This window comes from Vicia villosa, linkage group LG4, assembly GCF_029867415.1.
Source record: "Vicia villosa cultivar HV-30 ecotype Madison, WI linkage group LG4, Vvil1.0, whole genome shotgun sequence".
Taxonomy (NCBI): domain Eukaryota; kingdom Viridiplantae; phylum Streptophyta; class Magnoliopsida; order Fabales; family Fabaceae; genus Vicia; species Vicia villosa.
This window is the reverse complement of record NC_081183.1, coordinates 163,601,076-163,612,498: the sequence shown is the minus strand read 5'-3', so window position 1 is coordinate 163,612,498 and position 11,423 is coordinate 163,601,076.

The window sequence follows — 11,423 nt, the reverse complement described above, 5'->3', positions numbered from 1 at the left end:
TTTGTTAAATTAATTAAAAATAGTTTTAAAAATCCAAAAAATACACAAAAAATATTTTAGACTTCTAAAATAATATATTATTTTCTGAAATAAAAATATTTTATTTTTCTTCATAATTTCAATATTTTACATAATTAATTAGTATATATTTATATATTTGCTTCTTAATTATTCTAACCAATCAAAAAATCCTAAAAAAAATTGTTCTTTATATTAAATATTGTTTATATATTATAAGCTAATTTTGTACATATTTTGAAAATTTTTCTTTTTAAGTTTTAATTATTTATATAATTATTTGCATAATTATGTTTTAATTAGCTTAATCAATTTCAAATCATTTTCAAAAAAAGCCAAAAAAAATTAGTTTTGTTTTAAAATTAATAGACAAATATTTTGTACATATTTTAAACTTAATTTCTAGGTTTAAATCCATTTTCATCCTTTTTCTTCATTTTAATTTAATTAATCATGCATTAATTATAATTAAAATCAATCATAAAAAATCCAAAAACATGCCTTTTATTTTTCTTGCAATTTAAAATTCCTAGATAAATGTATAGGATGTCAAATTCATGTAAATAGGCTAGTTTACATTTCCCGCACAATCGATGTAATAGCGTAGATTTACTTTCCGCACTTTACATTTCCGCATTTTAATTTCCAGCACATATAAACTGCGTGTATGTCAAAGATAAAATTGAACCGTTAGATCACTAACTTCAAAGATAAATATCTGAATCCAATCACAATCACACTTGCACCTCTTCAGGTAATCCCTTCTCATTCCTTTCAAAATCAAAGTCAAAATTCCACTGTTTTGAGTACAAAATCGAACCTTGCTTTTATATCCGGTGAAAGGATAGATTTTTAAAGGAAATAGGATAAAGACCTTACAACTCAGGGTAGATCTCCTAGTTTGCTTGCTCAAATCAAAACAAACAAAATTCTCATACACTGTTGATTTTTCAAAACTTTCCAAAAGACAATACTTTGTATATATCCCAAACACGGATTATTACAAAGTTAACGTTCTTTTCAAAAACATCTTTCGAAAGATAAACAAGCATTTTGTATACATCCACACACGGAGCATTACAAAATTCAATTTACAAAAGTATTTGGGAACCACATATGAGCAATTTCAGAGCAATCGAAAAATGATCGACAAACAATTGAGCTAAGCAAACTTAAGAGCCCATGGATAACCATGGATACAAAGGGTGCTAACACCTTCCCTTTGTATAACCTACCCCCTTACCCAGAATTTCTCAAAGGTCTTTTTTCTGTGTCTTTTATAAACCTTTCCTTAATTGGATAAAATAAAAGGTCGGTGGCGACTCTGTGATATTTTCAAAAATGCGAAAGCATTAAGCGATAAAAAAGAGTCAGTTCACGTATCTCTACCGAACAGAGGTATGGCCCGGAATAAAAAAATCGGAGGTCCACAGGTGGTAACAAGATTGGTGGTTTTTGGAGATACTCTTTGATCTTATCACAGGCTAACTGGCATTTTTCATTCCATCTTTCCACTTGATCTTTCTTCAACAGTTTGAAGATCGGCACACAAGTAGTAGTCATATGGGCAATAAATCTAGCGATGTAATTCAGATGTCCCAAGAATCCTCTGACTTGTTTCTCGGTACGGGGTATAGGCATTTCTTGAATGGCTTTGACCTTGGCAGGATCAACCTCAATACCTTTGCTGCTGACGATGAAACCTAAGAGTTTGCCAGATCTTACTCCAAAGGTACACTTATTCGGATTCAGTCGCAATCTGTATTTCTTGAGTTTGTCAAACAGCTTGTGTAGATGACCCAGATGTTCCTCTTTGGTGTTGGACTTTGCAATCATATCATCGACATAAACCTCTATCTCCTGATGAATCATATCATGGAACAGAGCTACCATTGCACGTTGATATGTAGCTCCTGCATTCTTTAAACCAAAGGGCATTACTTTGTAACAAAAGGTTCCCCAGGGTGTTGTGAAGGTTGTTTTTTCCATGTCTTCGGGTGCCATCTTGATATGATTGTACCCTGAGAATCCATCCATGAAGGAGAATACCTTGCATTGTGCGGTATTGTCAACCAGTACATCGATGTGAGGTAAAGGGAAATCATCTTTGGGGCTTGCCTGTTTCAGATCTCTGTAGTCTACACACATTCTGACTTTCCCGTCTTTTTTAGGCACAGGTACTATGTTAGCTATCCAAGGAGGATAACTCACAACTTTCAGAAAGCCAACATTGAATTGCTTCTCAACCTCGTCTTTGATCTTTTTTTACATATCGGGCCTACTCCTCCGCAGTTTCTGCTTGACTGGAGTGCTACCTTCTTTGATTCGCAGGCGATGAACCACAATGCCCGTGTCAAGGCCAGGCATATCTTCATAGGACCAGGCGAATATCTCGATGTAGTCTTGTAACATTTGAATCAGTCTTTGCTTGACTCTGTCTTCTAGATCAGCCCCTATCTTGACTTCTTTCTTTTCTTCGTCATTGCCCAAGTTGATAACCTCAATTGGTTCTTCATGCGGCTGTATAGTCTTTTCTTCTTGTTCTAGCAGCCTTGCAAGTTCTCTTGGTACTTCACAATCTTCCTCACTTTCGTCCTTAGTTTGGTAGATCGGATTGTCAAAGTCATGACTGGCAATAGCAGAATCGTTATCAATAGGATCCAGAGTGAATGTGAATCTGCATTTATTTATGTGGGTGTGTGTAAGAACACATAGCTATTTGAAAAATGAATAAAGCAAAGAAAGAAAAAGGATCACAAAATTTGAATATGCAAACGTCCCATGATTTTATTGAATGAACATGATCATGATATGACAAACCCTTATAAAAAGGACCAGTGTGCTTCGGGCAAGGCACACGGCTTTCAAGTTCATGGTTCGATAGTACAGGAACCATTTTTATCTTTGGACAATATAAACAACGAAAACAGGAAATTGCATTTACTCCTGATCAAAGGAGATCACATCCTCAGCTTCCCAGTTGCTTAATCCATTGTTGTGAGCAGGGAATATCTAGCTGCTCCAGTTGCAGTTGTCTTCTTCATCTTCCGCAGCATTGATTTCTTTGGTGGGAAAATGAGCTGTTGATCCCTCGGGATAAGTAAGATACTCTGCTGGATACGAGAGCCCAGGCTGAGATATCTCTGTTGGCTGAGCGAGATACTCGATAAGGCCGTTCCATCCAATCGGGATGATGTTTTGGATAGAGACTTGTGCATTTTGGGGAAAAGGGTATTGTGTTAGGAAATCATTCTCATTATCTGGTGTCTCCCCAACTTCTTCAAGAGTGTCAGAGTTTGTGAATGTCATATGTTCTTCGAAATGGTTGTCCCATCCGGTTGGGGTGATGTCTTCAATAGCGATCTGCGAGCTTAGGGGAGCAGAATACTTAACCATAAAGTCATACTTGCCACTTGGTTCTCCTAGTGTATCCCAAACTTCTTTTGGACTAGGTGGACCTTGATATTACTCAGTGATGGAACTTGTGAAACTTTTGCTATCTTCAAATTGATCACCCCATCCAGTTGGGGTAATGTCTTCCATAGCAATAAAAGAACTCTGAGGTGCAGTATATTTTACTAGAAAATCATACCCACCGCTTGGTTCTCCCAAAGTATCCCAAACTTCCATGGGAAGGGGTGGAACTTCATTTGGATATGGGTGAATAATATGATTCGAGAACACTCCATCGTCTTCAATAGCATTTACTCCTTGGCTGATGAAATGTGACATTAATCCTCCAGAACGAGGACTTTGATCGTTATTTTGATTTCTATTATCATAGCCCAAGCCTAGCTTATCAGACTTGTAAGGTATATCGAGGAGCTGTCCCCATACTGTGCAACCACCTTTTTCGATCACAGCTTTGGCATCTTTGAGAGAAGCCATAGTTGTAGTTATTTTTGCAGCAGGAGTAGCGGAAATATGCTTGGTAGTAGAGACATCTGGAGAGACCACCTCACAAGATTGGCAGGGAGTTTCGATGAATTCTTCATCCAACTCAACATACTTGGAGTTGCTCAGGTGGCTAACCACATATTCCTCTTCGCCGTAAACTGCGACAATCTTTCCTTTTACTGGATACTTCAACTTCTGATGCAAGGTAGAAGTTACAGCATTTGCCCCATGTATCCAAGGGCATCCTAGTAAATAGGAATATGCTGGGTGAATTTCCATTACGTAGAAGGTAGAATCAAAGATCTGGGAGCCCACTCTGATTGGGAGATTCACCTTTCCGTACACAATTCTTGTTGACCCGTCGAAGGCTCTTACCACAACATCGCTTGGTTGTAACACAATTCCTTCGAAGTCAAGCTTTTCCAGTACTGTTTTTGGTAACACGTTCAAAGAGGAACCGTTATCTACCAGCACATGAGATAGAGTGGTGCCATTACATTCAATAGAGATGTGTAGGGCTTTATTGTGATTCTTTCCAGCAGGGGTTAGATCAACATCAGAGAAACCGAGACCATTATTCACTGTTAGATTGGCAACACAATTTTCAAATTGATCGACTGAAATCTCTTGTGGTACATGTGCAGCTTTCAGGAACTTCATTAGGGCCTTGGCATGAGCTTCGGAATACTTTAGCTGAGATAGCATTGAGATTTTTGAAGCAGTATGCCCCAGTTGTTCGACAATATTGTAATCACTTTTGCAGATGATTTTCAATATTTCCTCAATTTCTTGCTTCGACAAATCTTCAACAGTGACTTCCACCGGTATCTGAACTGGTTCAACTTGTGGCTCTTTGCCTCGAGCGTTGATATCTTGATTAGGAACTGGGACCTGGGCTGGATTAGTAGCAACATTTGGAGAAATCTCTGATGAAAAGATCCTTCCACTTCTCGTAATCTTACTAGTACCCACAATATTATCAACAGTTTGAGTAGTAAAATTTATGGCCTCTTCAGTCAAGGTATCCTGCTTAACTCCATGGACATAAACATTAGTGTCATAACTCCACGGGACAGCTTTGTCTGAGGAGTATGGAAATAGAGTCGGACTGGTAATGATGACAGATGCCACTTTGGGTGCAGCAGAAATTTTGAAAGGAGTTTTGGTAGGGATTTTCAATGGTATGTTAGAAACCACTGAGACATCCTCTAATCTCATCCCGTTTGAAAAGACTTCGCATAAATCATCCATAGAAGGGAGTCTCTCAAACATAATGATACGGCGATCCATCCACTTTTGAATTCCCATTCTCAGATTTTCACAACCATTGGGTAGGTGTGCGCAATAAAAGCAATCAGGGTCACAACCTGGAAAGTAACCATCTTGGATTAGCTTTCTTTTGACTTCAAGGAGCGGAGTTGACAATTCTCTCACATCATAGATGTAAACAGTGTCTATGATAGTGTTAACGGTTTTTTCGTGCTTCGGCATAGGTGCAGTGATGACATTTGGAGTTTCTGGAGGATCGAACTCAATTTCCCCAGCATCTATCATGTCTTGTTCTTGTTTTTCAGGGCCCAACAGTGATCTGCGTCATGTCCTGGACAGTTAGAGTGATACGCACATGTTGCATCAGGGCGATAACTTGGAGAGGAAGTGTTGACATTCTTTGGAGGGTCTTTCAATGTGATCAGATCTGCTTTTAACAAGTGCTGCAACGCTTGAGAGATTGGCATATTGATTCTGGTGAAATTTCTTCTTGGTGCATCTGGTCGACGCGTATATTTTGGCGGTTGATCCTTTTGAGGTGCAGATGTGGAGATCAGAACTGCCCTTACAGATTGGTGATGCTCATTTTTGCGACCTTTCTGACTGTGCATTGTATTGACTTCATTTCTCCCACTGATGGGCCTTTTTGTAGTACCAGAGGAAGAGCCTATTTGAATTTTTCCACTTTGAATGCCGCTTTCGACACGTTCTCTAGTCAATATCAGGTCAGTGAAACCTGATGATGAGATTCCCAGCAAATGACTATAGAAAGGGCCAGTTAAAGTGCCTATGAATATGTCGACCAGCTCGCGATCAGATAAGGGTGGTTGAATCCTTCCAGCCAGATCTCTCCACTTTTGTGCATAGCCTTTGAAACTTTCTTTTGGTTCCATAGAAATGCCCCTTAGTTGAGTACGGGTTGGTGCAAGGTCGGCATTGTATTGATACTGTTTGTAAAAAGCAGCAGCTAAATCTTCCCAGGTATGAACTTTTGTACTTTCCAGTTGGTAGTACCACTCGAGTTGTGTACCCGACAGACTTTCTTGGAAGAAGTGAATCCACAATTTGTTATCTGCCGTATGAGGTTGTATCTTCCTTACATAGGATCTCAGATGTAGTTTTGGGCAGGAAACTCCATCATATTTTGCAAAGACAAGAACTTTGGAGGGATAACAATATCTGAGACGAGCCCTAGATCATCGAAATCTAAACCAGGTATTTTTTGTATCTCCATAGCTTTCACGCGTTCTTCCAACTGTTGATATTTGTTATCATCCTGTTCGTCTCCAGAATGATAATCTTCTTCATTGGAAGAGAGAGAGGGTTTGGCAGAAACCTGGTTGCTGTGATTGTCTCCTTGTTCACCATCACCGACTATTTCAAGGATCGGTGGCTTTTTGGACCTTTTGACTGGGATTTTGATCTTCCTTTTCAGGTGACTCAAGCCTACAGATCCTTTGGGCTTCTTTTTCTTCTTGATTATCAGGGCTTTCAGTTCTTGTTGCCCTTTTGCTAGTTCCAGAATTGCTACCTGAACTTGGGCGTTCTGTGCTTCGAGATTCTTGATGCTTGTTTCAGATTCCATCTCTTCTAACTGAAATAAACAGCGAGGAGATGAGAAATCTGTCATGTGAACCTGTTATGCAATGTTTATGAATGAAATGCATATGCAATGTTTTCAAGGATCTTAGAATTTAGATTTGTTAAAACAAAGGAGAAACAAACATTTATTAATTAAACAATTTATTTCTTTTTTCTTTTTCTTCTTTTTTTTCTTTGCCTCTTTCGGGCTTACAAAACAAAAATAAATAAAGAAAATGAAGGATCCCTCAGGTCTCCCATGGACGCTTTCTCTTTGCACCCAGGAATGTGTTGATCTGCTGTTCTTCTTGGAGTTGTCCGGTGAGCTCCAATACTTTCCTCTCATAGTCTTGACAGTGTGCTTTGAAGGTGTCTCTTTCCTCCTTTAGTTGAACCCAAGATTTCTGCAACTCTTCCAGGTCAGTTGGCATATCTGGATGTAGAATAACTCGAGGTTCGTCTCCTTCAACTTCTGGCTCAATAGTCATAAGTAGAATAGCGGGATATGGCATGATGAACTTCTGAGCATGAGTACGCACCCATCTGAGGTAAGGTTCCATAGGAATAGAATTCCATTGCCCTAAAGTTTTGCTTTCTACCCTATATACACTGCCCCACACATGTATAAACCTTCGTCGATGTCTGTGGGAATCATCCTCGTAATCAAACACAATGCCACGGATAATCATGTCATGAGGACCGTTTCTCCGTGCATATCCGAATTGGCGTAAAGCTAAAGAGGGATTGTAAGTGATGCCTCCCTTGATGCCAAGGAGTGGAACATTAGGGTACTCTCCACAATGGTCAATGATAGTAATGTCTCTCAGAAAGAAGTTGTTCCACCGGATATCTAAATGAGACAAAGACATAATCCTGCGAGACCATTGCATCCTTTGTTCATTTCTCAACACTGATCGGGGAAGATGTAATGTAAACCATCTAGCCAGTAGTGGTACACAGCACATAAGAGTTCCTCCTTTCTTCATGGTACGAGTGTGTAGAGAATGTAGAATGTCTCTGTCATACCCTAATTTTTGACCCCCCTGAGATGGCATATCTTCAGGATTTTTCATCAGGTCAAGACAAGTTCCCAGAGCAGTCACTTCTCCATCTGGTATCCAATCGAGGATGCTCAAAGACAAGAAAGCTCAGGCAAAGGATCAATCAATACAAGGATTAGTCCCTAATACAATCATGAGGCTCAAAGACTTCACTTTTCTCATCTATGATTGATTAGACATCCAGTCATATGAGTACAGGTTTACTCAGGTCACCAGACTAGGGTTTTGAGCCTATCAAGGACTAAAATCAGGGATCACTTTTGGGAAACCCTAAAAAAGCCTCAGGGAACCATTCAAAGACATCAATCACCTTCAAATAACTCATGTTACAAGATCTAGTGGACATCACACTTCAATTCAAAGTCTACAGTCATTATTTTCACATGGTCGACAAATTAGGGTTTTGACCTAATTCACCAAGATAGTTGACTTTTAATCAGGGCATGAATCCAAAACTCAAGACATGATTCAAGAATCTCTACTACCTCAATATAATCCATTTACATTATTCATTTGAGGAAAAGATCTTGTTTCTACACAAAAGCCCAAAAATTCACTTTGTCAGGAAAAAGTCAACTGTGAAGGATCATCATTGACTTTTAAGGTTTTTGGTCAAAAAATGACTTTCAAAGATCAATATCATCAATATATGGATGTCAAAGTCATTTGACCAAAGAAATTCAAAGAAATTCATCAGGGAGCGAAAAGTCGGGAATTAGGGTTTTTGAAGGCATGGTGAGAACTCAAAATTTCACCTACACAACTCAAAAGACTTCCAACATGAAACTTGTAGATCTTGCAAAATAAAACAACATCTTACAAAGGAACTTTTTTCAAAAGATCAACCATTTATGAAGTTTTGGAAATTTTGAAGTTTAGGTCATAAACACTTAGAAATTTTTCTAAGTGTTTTAACCTAGTTTTCATCCAACTTTGGGCTCATTTTTCACAAATTTCCCAAATGATTCTGAAGAAGACATAAACTAATGATTTGAAGTAGATGTTTAGGGCTTTCCAAATTGTGTTCAACCTTCTCAAAATTCAAATTGAGCTAAGAGTTATGCTTGTTCAAAGTTGGCCTCATGGAGTGAAATTATAGGTCATGCCAAGTTTTGAAATTTGAAATTTTATGCAATTGCCTACACCAATTGATACCTCTAAACTTCAGAAACAATATAGAGGATAGGAGAGGATCAAATGCATCATTGCAAAGAGATTGAAGAATATTCAAAAATTCAATGCCATGTGATTAAGTAATCATTACAAAATGGAATATTGGTGAATCATCAAGGAATCTTCCCCCAAGCCAATTAGAGGCTTCTCTGCATCAGAATGGTTCCCTCAGATCACACAAAATCGATGGCTAGGGGATTGATCAAATGGAATCAAAATTTGTCATCATTTCACTTTGGATATTTTTGAATTCCTTCATAACCAAGAAACCAAATCAACCTCACTAAGCAAGCTCTCCACAGCCAATTGATCTGCATTCATTTGCCTATAAATAGGAGGGCATACCTCAGTAGAAAAACACACCAAAGCAACAGAATTCTTGCTTTCTCTCTTCTTTCTCCATACTTAAGGTTTTCAAAGGTTCTTTGGCAAGAAGACTCGGATTCTTCAAACCAAAGCTCTTCCCTTGGAATTAAGTATTCAAACACATTAGGGGAGTCATTTAGAGGTGATCCAAACCTCTGAAACACTTCTGGGAGTGAGGAGTCATCATCTTCACCTCTCACTTGGAGCTGTTGCAGTTGGGGTCGAGCAAGAGGTTCTGGGTACTTTCAGTCCAAGCTAAACATCTCAACACCTTCAAGGAGGATCACTGAAGCTATCTGGATCGTTGCAACAACTCTGCAACACACTTTGATCAGAGCCAGATCTTCATTTTTCAGGTAAGTTTCCAAAGCTTCAAACTCTATGATTCACGCATGATAAATTTAAAATGAAGTTACCAGTTGGTTTCTGCACCTTCATAGATCATTAGCCCTCAATCAATTGCATCAAAGCATACATATATAGCATTTCATGTTTAATTTCAGTTTTAGGGTTCTTAGTGTTCATGCTTGCGAATTTTATGTTACACTTAGAATAAATGAAATTAAAGGACACCATCATGATCCTCGTCCAAAAACAAGCAAAATCCATCTTTACATCTTTGAATTTAGTTGAGAATTGAGGGAGATAGGATTTCCAGAAATTGAAATCGTGAGGTTGAAGATGAATTTGCTTTGCGCGCGTTTTTTTGAATTCTCAGAAGCAAGTTTAAAATATAATCAATTGGAAGCGTGTTTTGAACGACTAAAACGTTCAGCTCACTTGGTTACAAGCGCCTCTCACTTTCTCATGCCTTAGGTGTGGGGTTCGATCCCCCCCTCAGACCTTTTGTTCATTTTATTCTTCCAACTCATTTAATGTCTTGCTTTCACATATAATCATATGGGCTCTTTCCTTAAGCAGGCCACGCGCGTGGCCCAGTTGGTATTTGTTTTGTTTGGTAACCAAGAGGGCGTGAGTTCAACCATTGGTGAGACCAAACCATATTTTTGCTACTATTTTTCTTCCATTTTTTTATCAACTTCACACAATTATTTAACTTATCAAATAAATCCATTTTTACTTCATTTTTCACACACTTGTCATTTAATGTATATATTTTGTGAATCATCAAAAAAATCATAAAAATATTATTTATTTCTTATATTTTTATTAGGTTTAAAATAGTATGTTTTAAGTGTTTTCTTAAATACTTTAAATATATGTATTAATTTTGTTTTAACCTAATTATTTGTGTGAATAATTTTATGATGAAACCCTAATTGTTTAAGTCCTAATTAAGTAAAAATATTTATTTTTACCTTAATTAAGTTGACTTTTTGTCAAATTTCAAAACTGTTTTCAATCATTAAACGGACGATTAAGGTTTTCAAACAACAAAACCTTGTATCATTCTGAATCATTGTCAAATTGCTTTTACACCAGTACTGTAAAGTACTGGGCCTCTAATAGAGTGTAAGTCCCAAAAAACCTTCTCTTCTTAGCTTGTTTTCAAAACTGTATTTTCAAAATCTTCTTTCTGTTTTCAAAACATTCTTCTGGTATTTGAAGGGCATTATTCCCGGTGAAACTCTTCAGATACCTATGTGACCTTTGTCCATCTTCACTTCTTCTGTTTTCAAAAACCATTAACTGTTTATCATATACATTCAACTGTTATCAACAAAACAACAAAAATACTGTTGAGGCTCTGTACATACTTCTTCAATGGCCTCCACTCCATCCAGGTTAGGCTTTACTAGCTTTCAATTTACAGTCTTTATTTAAATTACTGTCAAATATAAACTGTGCATATATTAGTTTAGAACTACGTTTGAGTATAAACCTTAGGACAGTTAAACTATATATATATTATAGGAATATGGCCTAGGATTGAGAATGTCTTCCCGGTGAAGGCTCTTTCCTAATTAGAGATCTGTAGTTCAAACCCCCAAGATGAATTATTCCCGGTGAAACATCTTGGCAAAAACCTTAGAATCCAAATAATAGGACACATCCACCCAAAGAGGAATTATTCCCGGTGAAACCTCTTACCCATTT